The 14,801-nt window shown below is 31.1% G+C and overlaps 1 long non-coding RNA gene across 17 annotated transcripts in view; it reads left to right on the plus strand.

Annotated features, from left to right (window-relative positions):
* Nucleotides 1-14,801, plus strand: part of LOC141456119 (uncharacterized) — a 222,593-nt gene that overhangs the window by 206,710 nt on the left and 1,082 nt on the right. For 6 of the 17 annotated variants that reach the window (XR_012459593.1, XR_012459590.1, XR_012459592.1 and 3 more), the window contains 10 exons: nucleotides 1,408-2,971; nucleotides 6,218-7,591; nucleotides 9,306-9,400; nucleotides 10,753-10,867; nucleotides 11,672-11,953; nucleotides 12,329-12,532; nucleotides 12,884-13,022; nucleotides 13,503-13,596; nucleotides 13,734-13,966; nucleotides 14,617-14,710. This is a non-coding gene — a long non-coding RNA (uncharacterized lncRNA). Of the gene's footprint in view, nucleotides 1-1,407; nucleotides 2,986-3,590; nucleotides 3,755-6,217; nucleotides 7,592-9,305; nucleotides 9,401-10,752; nucleotides 10,868-11,116; nucleotides 11,471-11,671; nucleotides 11,954-12,328; nucleotides 12,533-12,883; nucleotides 13,023-13,502; nucleotides 13,597-13,733; nucleotides 13,967-14,616; nucleotides 14,711-14,801 lie in introns of all 17 variants that reach the window. The other 11 variants (XR_012459601.1, XR_012459588.1, XR_012459589.1 and 8 more) reach the window with 11 other exon arrangements.

Below are 14,801 nucleotides of genomic sequence, written 5' to 3' on the forward strand. Positions count from 1 at the left end.
ATTAGTTAAAAAAACTTAATTGGCTATAGGTTCAAAAAGGAAAAGTCTAAGAACTGTAAATATGGTTTAAATATTATTTTATTACGAGTACATTAAATTAGTATACTTAGGATGAAAAAATATCTGCCAAATTCAGTCAATGTAATTTATTGTGCCGAGCTTTCGACCTAAGGACTAGGTCATCTGCAGGGCTGTGAAATATATTTTACAATGTGGTTACAAATAATTGTTTTAAAATTGAATTCTAACAGAATTTCAGATACAGAATTTATTGTCTTCAATATCATATAAGTTATTGTTTGTATCTATGCTGAGAAAAGAGACGGCAGAAGCATTAGTTCTCCAGCGGCACAACATAACTGGACATTTTTCCATCGTATCTGTCATCATCTGCGATATTTCTCTGCTAGTCATCCAGTTCAATTCAGCCGCCATCCAGTTTCTACAATAGAGTGCTGAAACTGGTTTAGCACCCTGCGCCATACTTCACATTCATCTTTTGAAGACGAGAATTCCCTGTAGGCGCTTGTATAGGATTGGTCAATGTCCCCGGCTACATAGCATATCTCATTTTAATGAGTTTTATCCACGTTGCCATTTCCAACTTTCTTAACTCAGACATACAGCTTTGCTTGGAGAGAGTTCTACAGTTTCAAGATTTCGTGATTTCACTTCTTGGTCTTATGTGCGAATATATATATGCTTTTACTCCAAGGTCCTAAAACGGCACATTTCTGCTGGATTTTTTTTTTGTTCTCAAAGAAAACCGTGGGTAATTCACTAGTTGGTAAATGTCAATGTAAACTCCAGGGACAAAGAAAAACAAAAAAATTGAAAAGTTTATTCTGTGAGGGGGGGACGAGAGAGAGATGCGCGCGCATACAAGGAGGTTGCCGCAGACCAATTAGTCGCTAATAATTAGTGAACAACTCACCCCTAACTAATTACCCACTTGCCATCATTACGTACTATCAACTATCAACTAGACTACCCTAGTCACTATTATTTAAATATCATTAAACTAGCAGCACTTATACAAAGAACGGCGTGTATACCTAGTTAATTACAACTCAACCTTAATATTAAGTATGTATGTCCCTAAGTATACATACAACAGCCATTTCTACGCCATTAAATATTACCGCCTACTATTCTTCTTCGGCGAACGTACAGACCTATACATGAAACTATGCCATCAAGAATTTTTGTTATTATTTTTATAGTTTTTTCTTTATGTATCTTATACTTTCTCTTTATTTTTCGTTCGTTCATTAAATATGTTTTCAGAAATTTATAGTAGAGTTAATAAAGTCGGTATTGTTCAAGGTACACTCTTAGTGCTGTTCAAATTTTCATTCTGGCATTTTCTTATGATGATATAAAATACTCTCTAATATTTTATTCCAGAGGTTACTCCCGTATGCAGAGAGAGAGAGAAATTGGAAAGTACCAATGCGGCTTCCGTCAAGGAATATCGACAGCCGACCAGATGTTCACCCTGAGGATGATTCTTTAAAAAGGAAGAGAATACAAGATACAAACTCACCATCTCTTCATCGATTCTAAGGCAGCTTACGACAACCTAAACAGGGTGAAGCTGTATCAAGCATTTGGAAGACCTTGAAATTCCAAGAAATCTTATTCGTCTCATTAGGACAACCTTGAAAGAGGTACAGGGTATGGTGCGGATTCAAGAGTTTCAGACAAGCAAGAGCGATGCCTTAGCATGCCTCCTGTTTAACCTGGGCCCTGGTAAAGGTGGTAAGAGAATCGGGCCATTCAAACAGATGGCACCGCATTTCACAAATCTGTTCAACTGCTTGCCTATGCCGGACGACATTGATATAATAGGACGATCATTTAGAGCCGTGGAGGAAGCGTTATTTATTTATTTTTTAATAACTTTTAAGAATATAAGGTGGGTGTTACTTTTAAATCAGCAATTTTGTATGTTCTAAATCCAATTGCTATTTTCGCTGGTTATTCTTAGTCAAAACTAAGATCCACATGTCATAATGTGTTCTACTTAAATTTGATTAATAGAGGTTTCTGAAAAAAATTCATAACGGATAATTCTTAGTTCAAAAAAAAACATTTGCGTAGTCGAGATTTGGTCTCGATTAAAAACCAACATTTATTGACTGAAAAACTATTTATTTAATTTTAATAAACATTAGTAATCACTCTAATGACAAAGAAGAGAATCCTGGATCCTCTATAGCCAAATTCCGTAAAAAGTCGATAGATAAATCGACAGCCAATTTTGTAAAAGCTTTTGGCAATTTTGTAAACCACACTGAACTATGAAATAAGTAAATTTCAACGTTTGTTTGCTTAAATTCGCACGCGGCCCCCCCGTATAAAATTCAACTCCAACTTTACCATTCTAAAACATTAAACGTACAGTTAAACTATTTTTAGGTTTCTTTAATTTTTATTTTATTATTATTACTAAATGTTTTAATATTGATTCATTAACATTTTGAATAACACATTCTTTGTAACCTCCCTCATTCAGTTAGCAAGTGTGGTCTGTGGTGCGAGGAGGTTAAGGTTTTAATCTCGGGGAAAGTCAAGATCAGGTACCTGTACATCGAAGTGATTTTGATTCGCTGTTACCGTGTGACCCACCATAAATGTATATATACAATATTCTTTTTTGGTAGTGTTTAATATTTAAGTATGGATTCAAAGGAAACTTCAACTTTAAGTACACCTCTAATGTGCCACTAAATCCATGTTTAGATTCACTATTTGTTAAGAGTTAAATCATTGCTGAAATTCCAACTTTAAAGAAAATGGGACTGCAGAATGGATTGTGGTTTTTATGTCGGACAAGAGACAAATTGGAAGTATCTGGCCAGTTAAGGTGAAGAAGGGATAATTAGTTTGCATATAACGTGGCAGCTTGAGAAGATTAAGAAGGTTATTTGGCCTCCCTGAAGAGGAACACATCCTCGGCAACACTAAGGTTCATATTTATTCGTAAGTTCTTCTAAAAAACGTTAAAGCATGCACAATACTGGCATTTTTTGAACAAAGTACATCTTTTAAGGAGCCAAAAAACTATTAATCAAAATGGTGATTATTTAATCAAATTGGGAAAGAATATTTTAAAGGGAAAAAAGATCATTAAAACAATAGATTCTCAGTTAAATGCATTACATAATATTAGCTTTCAGCAGGAAACTGTTTCTCAAATACGAATTGCTTTGTATGAATTCTTCAGAATTATCCACTATTTTAGATGGTCACATTCTATGTTTTCTAGTAACGTTGATTTTGACTGAGGACTTCTGTCGGGCAAGATTTTTTGAGGACTATGAGTGTGTAGTTAGTAGAGCTACTAAGGTCTATAATAGAGGAAAAACTAGCGGTGGACTTATGATCCTTGGTTAAGAAAAATTTCGTGCGATTTAATGTAGAAATTCTATCATGCACTGTAAATTGGCTTACAGTCCATTTAAAATTTTTTGAAGATATTGTGTTATGTGTGAACAACTGGTAACCCGGATTCGTTGATGAAGTCCTTTTGAACTCTTAATTCTGAATTTCATGATTATGTCAGTAATGTTTGGTTCAACGCCCAGATTGCAGCACTTAACTCCTTAAGTGACGAAGTCTTTGAAGGCTTATTGATGTGTGAAATACGCTCTATGCTTGATGATGTAGTGCTACTGAGGGGTGTTGGTGAATTTTATGGAAGAATGTGGTTACTTCGTTTGTAATGGTTCTTCGCAAAGTGATTCGCCAGGTAATTTTAGTTTTTTATCAGATCGTGGGTGCAGTACTATAGATCTTATTTGGTGCTCTCATAATAGTTTGCAATTCATATGTGACTTTGAGATTAAGAGTTTTTCAGATATTTCTGATCATTTTGGCGTATTGTTAAATATAAATATTAATAACCTTGATAATTATTCCTTGGTTGATTTGGCTTAAGTTTCGGTTGATGTTTATACTATTATTGATGCAAAAAAATTTAAGTTATTAATGCATAACTCCATTTCAGTAAATGATTTTTCAGTTTACTCACTGAAAATCCTGATTTATTGTTTAATTTTAAAAGCGCTGTTTTAAATGCTATGAGTTTATACTTTCTAAGATGACACCTAATAATATTACTGCTACTCACAGCATCAAAAATCAACCTTGCTTCTCTTATGATTGTCTAATCAAGAAAAGAGAAACTTATAAATATTACAGAAAATGCAGGAAGAACAATCTCTCAATTTATCTTAATTGTAGAAAGTCATATAGATTGCTCATTAGTCGGTGTTTACCTATTTTATTAATATTAGGGAATCACTCTGTAATATTAAAAACTCGTCAGAATTTCGGAAAAACCGTTAATAGATTTCAAATCCGAAGAAATGAAGATTGTCCTATTTCAATTGAACATTGGGAATTGTTTTATAGATAACGTGCTTTCGATTCGGTTCCTCACTCTCATTTGTGGAGTAAATTAAATGGTATTGGTCTTAATGGCAAGTTATTGAGAATAATAATGTCTATTTATAATGGCACGAATATTGTCATCTCGCAAGATAATTCCTCTTCTTCGGAGATCCCGTTTACCGAGGGAGTTTTACAGGGAGAAATTTTAAGCCCGCTACTGTTCGCCCTCTTATTAGTAACGGTTCTTCGAGCATTGATGTTGCTCCTAATAAAAGTATGAACATGATCTTATATGTGGATGACATTATTATGCTGTCTGGTACCAGAAATGATGCACAATGTCAATTAGATTTGTTAGAAAAGTATTGCCAGATGTGGGGCTAACTGTGAACGTTGATAAGACTGTTGTTCTCCCCTTTCAGAGAGGTACACAAATGGGTGAATTTAAACATTTATTTTATAATTCATCTAAACTAAACTTTGTTAAAAAAAATTAATTATTTGGATGTCGTGTTTACAAGTTCCATAAAATTTCGAGCTGCATGTGATGAGTTAATTGAGAACGAGGCAAATCCAGTTGTGATAAATATTTTAAGAAAGTGCAAGTCTGATAAGTGGATGACCAAAGTTCGCTTATTTGACTCATTAGCAGAGAGTGTTTTGTTTTAAGTATCTGAGGTGTGGGCCTGTAACTACACCGATCAAGTAGAAAGAGGCCAAATTAGATTCTTAAAATCTATCCTGGTTTAACTCGAACATCTCCTGATTCCTATGTTCGTGTGGAGACAGGCAGAGTCCATAGTAAACGGAATTATTTAAAAGAATGGTAAACTGTTATATTAAATTATTAGATAAGAATTCCGACTGGTTACCTAAATAATGTTTAATAGAATTAATCTTCTATTTAATTGGCATTGCAATTTCAATCTTATTTGATTTCTATTGGTAAAGCGGGTAGTGTTGAACATCAAAAGTGGTTCACAAGTATTAAATATCAAAAATGGTCTTTGTGACTCTCTAATTTGTTAAGGTATTGAATTTGTTTTAAACTCTACATTTAATTTACATTTCCGTCTCTGCAGTTCGTTAATTTTTGGAGAGGAGAATTTATTAACTAATAGATGTCATTAGTAAACTTAGAAATAAATAAGATAAGGATAATTGCACAACTGAGATTATTTAATGAGTAATATTCATCTCTATATCTTAACTTTAAAAATTATAAATTCTTTCCAAATTGATTATGTTCTCTTTGTACGCCAAATCATAAAGATAATACCTACCACTTTCTTTTTTTTATTGTTTTTAGGGAAAAATATTTGGCGAAATCCTCTCCTATACCTAAGAGGGAATATGTGTCTATGGAGATTTTATTGTACAACATTGACATTAGCAAAATTAATGACATATATTTATATGTTTTAAAGGGATTAGAAATTAGAGCAATGAATCGTCTTAATAATTGAATTCGGCGCGTTCTCAAATTTGAATTGTTTAATTAACTGAAATGTAATTTTTTATATTATTAATTGTAAAAGAAAGATAATGTTTTTTAATTTGTTATGGGTCTAATTATGAATGAATTATTATTTTCTGACAATGTAAGTTGATATTTCAGTCTTATTTATATATTCTCTGTTTAAGAATTTAGATCTTTCTGTTCTGGTTTAATCTTCTATGTAGCCTATGTTTTGTTTTTGCTCTTTTTTTACTTGCGTTCTGTAATGTTTATTGCATACACCAACCCTTTGTATAAAATAATATCATAAAATAAATAAATGTACTATATTTATTCGTATACTCGTGTGTTCTCTTAAAGGAGTGTTGAAACCTTGAAGAAATCAAGAGATTCGCTCGCATCTCCAGATCTTCATTAGTCGTTATTTGCTTTAATGATTTTTGGCCAGAAAAACAAAATGCAATGAAAAACTTAGCGTCTTTGGCCAAAAAATTCACTGGATGACTGGGAGGATTAAAAGGGAGTATACTTACCTTGGACATAACGAGTACCTAATTCACACTGAACATCTTGTTATAAATGCCGATTGCAGTTAAGTTTACATTGATTATACAATTGCCTAAAAATTCTAAAGACAGTTTCAATTATTTCATATTTATTTATTTATGATTTTATTCAGTAATAATGTTTGTTGAAAAAGTCTTTTAGTTTTTTAAAAAGAAAAAAATTACATGTCTCCCCAATTATTTTATTTTACTTATATATTTTTTTAAATTATTGTTTAGTGTGCTTTGTGGGTGTTTTTTTATTTATTATATGTTTGCAATTTATGTAAACATTTATCATCATCTTAAATGTTTTCGTATTTTCGTACATTTGTAATTTTTAATTAAGATTTCATATTTTTACCTTCTTTTATTGATGAGGAAAGGTTTATTTCGTTAGGATTCGTATAGAAAATTTCTTATTTATTTTGAGTGTTAAATTTGCTTTGAGAAGGACCCCTTGTCGCGTTATTGTAAATAGTGAACTTCTGGTTCGTCAAAGAGAAATTGTAAAAAAGTTTTATCTGGAGATCTCGTATATTTTGATATTATTTTCAATTTAACTTGTCGCTACGAAATGATATTAAACTTGACGATCATATTTTCAATATTCTCTTTCCTATTTTTACACTACCAATTTGATTTCTTCTTCCACCATATTTGTGAAGCTTGTTTTTAGAAATCATCTTATGTTTTCTTTCGTTTGATGAATAATCAATTAGCTAGCTACGCGGGTTTCTAAAATTACCGTTTAACATTAGATTTAGCTGAAATTTGGCGTATTACCTATTGCTTATTTCGTTTCGAGTGGACTCTTTAATTCTCACCAGTTTCATGTACATGAAAAATAGTAACAGCATGGATTTATTATACATTACATTACGATTTTACAGATGACCACGTTATGAACAACAAAAGGAGCATATTTGCGATATTGTTTAAAAAGAGTTGCTCAAAAGATCGTATCAATGTTTTTAAATATTTTAAATTTTATTGAGATTAAGATGTGACATTCTACATTTTGCTTAGAGAAGAGATGGTGGTATAAGCAAAGTAATGCTGACAAGAAACTGTCCAATCTAGATTTTGAATGTTCTCGTCAGAATAGAGGCTTCAGGCTACAATTTCTCTACATGGCATTTGTGTGCAAAAACAATAACAGATATGGGTTATGTAGATAGATAAATAGGTAGGTAGAAAACACACTTTATTGTTATCATATTTACAAAAAATATAAATTAAACATTTGAATTGTATGAATACTGACATGAATAACAATCGTCTGTCAGGAAATTGTGGCTAACATTTTTAGAAAAAGTAAAACAAAACAGCAAAAAAAAATTAAATTTTAAAAAATACTATAAAAAATAGATAAATACAAATCTATTCAATTGGAATCGGGTTTTAATAAAAACAAATAATAATTATTATAAAGCTATATCCAAGTCATGGATTGGTAATAATATTTAATAATTGAAATTTGCCACTAGAAACATTCTATATGCCATAGATTCTTTAATATAGGCAATTAATGGCAGCCAATTATAGCCATTCAACACTTTCTGTTAAGGTCACCTTGTCAAATAATTTCTTATAAAACCCAATATTTTGCAATCATCGAGAACGTGAGATACATCTTCATTGAAGCCCATATTGCACATACTGCATTTGTCCTTCTCTTAGTCCTTCGTGTACAAACCTGTATTCACAGAGACAATAATCAGCTTAATATCTGACCAAGACTGTTTATCCACTTCAAAGTCACAGTGAGGGATACAGTGCAATAACCAAGCACTGAGCTATTTCTGGGACCCCAAAATGTTACCTCCTCATTTCTGACCCCCCGGCATCGTACCAGGCCCTGTTCTTCGCCGAATCCAATATTTTTTGCGCCTGAGAATTAAGTACAGCCGTTAAAATTTCTATTTTCCTGAAGGTTACTTAAACAAATAGTCTCTTTATCAATGCATTGCCCATTACCTGTTTACTATTCCAATCTACTATATGGGTTCCGTCTAAGAGCTTGTAAGGACGTTTGCCTTCGCTGACAGAGCTAAATCGTAGTAGAATGGCATAAGCTAGCAATGGAATGAAGTCAGACTTTAATGACTTTACTCGCTCGTTTTAGGAAAATATTGAATCTTTGTCTTCTATGTAGAACAGACAATCGAGGAACTTATTGGTGTATTGAAGAGAGCAAATTCACATTTTGCATCCTTTTGTACACGGTAAACTATTTTAATTTTATTTCTGACGAAGTCAGTAATAAATGGATCCGTTTTTTTTGGCTGGTCAAATTGCCTCCCCTATCATGATTATTAGTTGAGAACATCGACATGTTAGATGACATCAATCTATTGGATGCAAATATTTTGAAAGTGTATTTAGGTCGGGTTATCTATATCAAAAATGTATTTAGAAAGATTAAACGTGTTTCGGGAAAAAAATCGATATTGGCACTAATTCCAAAAATTTCCACATCTAACTTATTTTGTGAAAAATATCTTTAATTAATTTTGGTTTTAATTTGTATTATTACCAGCTGTTTACGTAAAACATCTGTTTTTTCAAACAGTGTCGGTATTACATAGATGTAACCTGAGTTTCTGTTAACGATGGTTCTCCATGGGGGATTCGTTTCTTTTTGATAGCAACGTTAATAGCTTCAATTTTCAGATTTCTTCTTTTTTTACAGTTATTGTAATATGAATTTTCTTCCAGAATGCTTAAGTAATAGATGATAGGGTTTAAAAATCATGAAAATTTTTAGTGTTTTGCTTAGTGCTAAATTATTTTTTACTACAATGTTCAGCATTTTATCGTGTTTGATGACCAACATCAAAGGAAAAAGAGTTTCCTTACAGTAATAATTTGCAAATATTAGCATATTATTACTATTTCAGTTATTAACAGAGGTGAAGTCTTCAATCCTGAATAATCATGTTTTGGGTTGAACAAACAAAAATATCTTCCCTTCCTCGGACATCTCCGGATCCACGTAAGTACTGTCTCGATTAATGAGTGAGTAAGTTTTTTTAGTTGCTTTAAATAAAAAACAGCCTTTTTTGTGACAAACTATGCAAATAGAAAATTCATTTTTTACAACCAAAAATTTATTTGGTTAAAAACCTGATACAAAGTTGTTTTTCTTAGATTTGTCGGATTTGACTTATCGTTTTGTGAAACAGTAGATAATACAGGTTTCGGCCAGTTTCATTGGTATACGTAATTTTGTAGTAAACATCAGCCATTTGCACACCATAACTGCAGTTAATTCATTTTTATAAATTATTCCTTATAAATGGTGATCTCAAATTACCTCTTCAGTCTACATTTAAATTATATTGGGAAAACTGCTGTTAAGAGCGATCTACTGGGAAGGTCGATAACTACTCAGCAATGATTAGTTCTCAGTTCTTCCGCTAGATCGCATGGGTATGTAGAATTTGTTTTCAATTTCAAAGAAACCACATAATTATTTCAACTTTAATGTTACCTACTACAGGTAACTTTAATATGTGCACAAATTATGTATTGAAACAAAGATGAGTTGAAAATAACGCCCACAATGAAAAAGAAATTATTAATTAAAACTGTCCGGTAGGACAGTTGTATAAGGGTTGATCGTCAAAAACTGCACGAAAAAGTGTAACGTTGAAATATTTGAATTGATTTTGAATAGCTATGGTAATGTAACCCGCCATGTTGAAAATGTAAAATTAAATGTTAAATATAGCCTATAAAAAATATTTTACCTCTGTAAAATTGAATGCGGCGGTTGACATGGTAACAGCTAAACATTCACGCCTCCAGCTGTCTATTGTTCACATTTACATTTTAAAATTTACCTTCTTTAATTAAATAGTAGGATTTGTTGTAGAATTTTATTTCATTTTTACACATGTTTTACGATTCATTACATTTAACATATGGTATAACCTTCACGTAACATTCCTCAACCAGTCAGTAGTCGACAAGTACATTGGGTAGCCGAAATATCTACTGTTACTATTAAATCTCCTTTTTGATGGTGATTGTAATTATGAAACCGAATAGATACAATAAACATGCGTGCTACATTGGTTAAAATCAATGTTATTATCCAATAAGGGTAACTGTTCTCCATTAAATTTCATTATAATTGAAGGCTACACAAATTTTGATATGAATACTTTTGAGGCCTGTGTTTAAGCCAGCTGCTCCAATAAGTTCTCTAAGAGTGTTGAGGTCAGCCAGAATTTTCGAAAGAGGATTTAAAGAATCCGAGTGAATACTTTTCTCAATTTATTAATCTATATCATTCAGTCTTAGCGTCTCCTTCATTCCGTCTCCAATATTTTCTTTGTGAAGGTGATTTCTTCGTGCCAGAAATAATCACGTAACAATTGGTTGTATTTCTTAACAAAACAATATGGTTCTCCAGATGTCCTACTTCTGAACTAGCTATCTTCGTACCTGTTCAAAGGTGAGTAATAGTTTGTGATAACGTATTCCTTAATATTTTGTATTTGTGACAATATTAGATTTTTCTGCAAATAATCTAATTACACTTAGAGGTTCTGCATTTAAAAATGTATGTGAAAATGAATCTCATAGAAACATTGCTTTAAGCAGAATTGGGTTAATGAACTTTTAGATTTAAAGTCTATTTTGGTGTAGATTGTACCAGTCTGATTATTCTCCAAAACTGTTTAATTATTTTTTTATTGCACAGAGCACAAGTTCTATAAACAAATGAATCAGTCTGCATTAAGGCAATAATATTAAGATATACACAAAATAGATTAATAGAAACAAACTCAGTAATTTCTCGTACATCTTGAAAGTAAGTACGAAAGAAACAACATCTTGGAAAGTTTTGGGTAATTATTCTAAAGAGAAAGGGATGATTTTAGTTTTATTATTTGATTCCCTCAATTACATGAGTAACGGGAATGATGATCTTGTTAAGAGTTGATGAGAGCAGTGTTCAGAAGACCGGGAGTTTTCATGCAAGTTGAAGAACAACCTAGAGTTTAGGACTTTTGTCAATAAAATGTGTATAAACAGTCGAGAGGTCTTTGCGAAGGTAATTGATTTTCTTTCTGTTTCCGCCAGTAGTACGGTGGTGATGAGGTTTTTTTACTAACGCTATCCCATCCGTAGTAGCTAACTTAAAAATTACTGTCTCAGAAGTAAGAAACCTAGTACATTTATAGAAATGGTAAAAAGTTTATGCAACAGCCTTATTGAAACTTTGTTCTTCTGACCTAAAAGTGGCCTTTTGCAGGTGATGCTGATGGAAAGTTAGGTGCAGGCTGATAATTGCTTTTGCCTACATACTATTTGAGTTGGTATAACAGGTGAGTACTTTGCCAATAGTTTTGTAAAGAAAACGGACTCACTCTAAGATGCATATAATGAAATTACGTATCCGATTTTGTTATGGTCGGTTATTTATACTCTGTCACTTGCTCTGATTTATCTTATAATCTACGAAATAAGCATGATAAAACATAACATTGATACCAGCAAAAACGGTTCCAGAAAAGGCTTCATAGTGTTTTGAAAGGTAGGTAGTGCAAAACATGTTTCAGAGATAATTTTATCTACCTAGAATGTTGTAATTAGATTTCCAGAACATAATATTTCATGTAGTAATTAAATTTATCATTTTCTTGTAGAAAACATAAAAATTTCAATTTATAATTGACAATAGCAAATTAAAGATTAAAACGCTTGGTACAAAGTAGTACAGAGTATACTATCTAGCGGAATAATTGTTAACTATAGATAGTTATATGGTTTCTAATTGTGCCGCTAGATTGTGCGGGCATATCAATTTTTTTATTTACTTTTTATTATAAACTCTACTGTATATAAACCACTTGTGATTAAGAAATCTGTTCACTGAGTTTCAAATATGTTTTCATTTCCACTTTTTCAGATTGGTTGGCTGTAAAACTTTTATCGGATGACAATATCACTTACTACTTACTAAAAACGTCACTCAGCTTAATTAGATTGGTTTATTTTAGCTTGTGAAAAATCCACACAGGTAATCAATTCCATGTCACAACTAACGTCTTCTGTAACCCAAAATCTACATTTTGAGTTTTTCTCTCTACAAAATGATGGCCTATATTTCTAGGTGAGTGAACATTCCATTATTAAATTCTTAGGTGATTAAAACCTTAGTAGTGTTTATATTCTTACAGTGCATTTTTATTTATAAACTAAATATCTGCAAATAAAAATCCATTTAATTTATTAAATCTTTGAAAATAAAATGTTTCAATAAATTTGAACATTTCGTGTTAAAAAAGTGTTAATTTCATCTATATTTTGCTTCATTTATAATTTATTTATTCAGTAAGTAAATTTTCTGTTTAAGTAAAACTAACTTTATGTCAACAAAAGTGGCTGAATCATTCAGTAACAATTTTAGGTACATATATAAATTTATAAAGTGACTATTAAGTTATGAATGATTTGACAATAGAGTAATTCCACTTTCACTCGCTGTCTTCAACTGGTCAATCAATATGGTAATGCTATACTGGTTATTCAACCAAAAGGATGGTTGGATGGTTTAATGACATTGTATCCAGCGTATTACAATTCAGCTCGAACAGCCAACTGTAAGTACATGTTATCAGATTACAGCATGTTGTTTCTTAGTAATAGTTGAGAAAGTGAACTATGTAATTACATTATCTATTATTGGATGATCATACTGATAATAAGAATGAATTATTCAAAAACATTAGTTTTATACAGATTGCACGATTAAATTCTTTATTGCTCTTTTTACTTCTTTATTATCTTACAAGCGTATTGTCCATTCATTGTATTCTTTATTGTTAACTTGACTTAAACAAGACAAAAGTAAAGTAGCAACCTAGAAGTAATTGAAGTTCAAATATATTACCGTGAGTGTCACAGTGTTACGAGTTCATTCTAAAAGTCTTATCCGTTTAAAAGATTTAAACTAAAATTTAAATTTTCCATTGTTTATCTTTATTATTTTTAAAAAAGGAGTTTTTAATTTGTAGTATGGATCCTAATTCAAGATTAAATCTTATAAATACTTTATTTCATTGAATAATTATGCTTTTCAGATTGACACAGCCAATACTAGGAGTACTACCTGCAAAACTGTTCATCGAATGAAGTTAAAAAGAAAAAGACGTTGAGAAAGCATTGATCAAATGAGTATGTACGAAAAACTTTTGTATGAATCAATAACTTAAAAAATGTATTATATAGAAAAATGCATGTTTATCTTTCATCTTTCATTAGGTGTGAATTAAATTATAATTATTAATGTAATATTCTTTTCCATTATTCAGGGCCTTCAGCTACGGGCTTTTCCAGCTTGCACCACAGTGACGTTCATTTTTCCACTGAAATGATTACCTCTATGGGCTTTTCATTTCTTGCAACTTAAGGTGGCAAATATGAGTCGATTCTTATCCATACTATTCTGGAGTATAAGAAGCCGACGAAACCTACCTTCAATTCTGTCTATGGAATTGTTATGGATGTCTTTATCTATTGTTTCATTGTTAACGCTATTACAGCAGTAAGTAAAACCGTTTTATCACATAAATTACATTTTTCCTATTAGATCTGAAAAAAGTTTTAATTTTTGTTCTAAGTGGGTAGTAGTACTTTGAAAAATTCAACTTCTTACGTGCATATAAATTCTGAATAATTTTTTAATCAAATGAAACTATTTTTAGTCGAATAAACCATTTTTGTTCATGAAAATAATTGAAAAATGATACTAGAACATTTCAAATTAATCTTAATGATAAATCTTGTGTATTTTTTGAAAACATATATATATATATCATATCATTTTCATTTAAGTACATTGGTTGAGGTTCTTTAAAAAATTATTTTATTGTACATTTCAATGCTTTCGTTTATACTAGTTGTAACAAACCTAATAGATTCATGGCAGTTAGTGTAACATAACTAAAACAAGTTTAGTAAGAACAAGAGTTAAATTGCAACGAAGGAGTATTTAATGTTTTACAATCCTATGAACACTGATTAGACTGATCCGTTTAAAAGATTTAAAATTTCAGAATTCATATTTTATTTATTTCTTAGATTCCTGAAAGATACAAATTTATGGTGTTTTAATTTGTAGTATCATTGAATAAAATGTTTCTAATTCAAGATTAACTCTATAAACTGTTTCATTCATTGAATAGTGATTTTCAGATTGAAATAGCCAATACTGTGAGTATTACCTGCAAAACCATCCATCTAGTGAAGTGGATATGAAAAAGACGTTGAGAAAACATCCATCAAATGAGTAAGTACAAATAACTTTTGTTATGAAACAATTACTAAAAAAATGTGTTATTTAGATATACGCAATTTGCATGTTATGTCACTATCTTTTT

The sequence above is a fragment of the Rhodnius prolixus genome, unplaced genomic scaffold (genome assembly GCF_049639745.1).
Source record: "Rhodnius prolixus isolate KJV_2025 unplaced genomic scaffold, Rpr scaffold_4, whole genome shotgun sequence".
NCBI lineage: Eukaryota > Metazoa > Arthropoda > Insecta > Hemiptera > Reduviidae > Rhodnius > Rhodnius prolixus.